Source organism: Bison bison, unplaced genomic scaffold (assembly GCF_000754665.1).
Source record: "Bison bison bison isolate TAMUID 2011002044 unplaced genomic scaffold, Bison_UMD1.0 scf7180017864243, whole genome shotgun sequence".
Lineage (NCBI taxonomy): Eukaryota > Metazoa > Chordata > Mammalia > Artiodactyla > Bovidae > Bison > Bison bison.
Window position 1 is genome coordinate 2,907,052 of NW_011494815.1, and position 1,089 is coordinate 2,908,140.

Below are 1,089 nucleotides of genomic sequence, written 5' to 3' on the forward strand. Positions count from 1 at the left end.
GCCCCGCCCCACCCGCCTGGCTCTCCCTCCTTACCTCTCCCTCCACTCGGGGGCGCCGGGGCGCAGCGCACAGTCCCCCGCCGGGTAGGGACGTCCGCTGGTGAAGCGCGGGGCAAGGGCTCCAGCCGCCCGGAAGATGGGCTTCTTGACCAAGTGGGTGCACGTCACCTCCTGTCTTCGTCTCGGTTTCCCCACCAGGTAGTTGTCTAGAAAAAGGTGGGCGGATTTCATTCCTGCTGGGTCTAAGACCTAAGAATCGGTAGGTCCTCGGATGGAGCAAAGCCAGCCAAGCGGTTGCCACAACTTTACCTGCTTTAATTGAAGCAACGACCCATCCCGTCTCATCAGCAACCCAGCTGAGTCTTGTTTGAGCCCAAGCTTTAGTCACGAACAATTTGTGAACACGTAGTTCCAACAGAGGTACATGGTTAAAATAACAACCACCCAAAAAAAGCCCCACCTGTTCTTTCTTCCAGTTTTTTTGAGATATAATTGACATACAGCACTGTATGTTTAAGGTGTACAGCATAATGGTTTGATTTATAAACATAATAAATTTATTATTACAAGTTTAGTGAACATCCATCATCTCACATAGATACAAAAGAAAAACATTTTTCTTGTAATGAGAAATCAGGATTTACTCTTAAAAACTTTCATGTGTTAAGTATATTTATCCTGTACATTTTATCCTTAGTACTTACTTATCTTACAACTGGAAGTTTGTACCTTTTGACTGCTCATCCAACCCCCACTCCCAAAACAAAAAATGTTATCTTTTTTTCCTAGAGTTTATTTTTGATGTATAATTGACCTACATGTTAATTCCTTTTGCACAGCATAGTGGTTAGATATTTCTATATATTTCAAACTGATCACAAGTCCAGTGATAATGTCACCATACAAAGACATTACATAGTTACTGACTAAATTCCCCACGTTGTACATTTCATACTTTGCTCACTTATTTTGCAGCTGGAAGCTTGTGCTTATTAATCTCCCTCATCTATTTCTCTCCTCCCTCTATCCTGCTCCTTTCTGGCAACCACCTGTTTGTTCTCCGTCTATAACTCTGTTCCTGTTTTATAT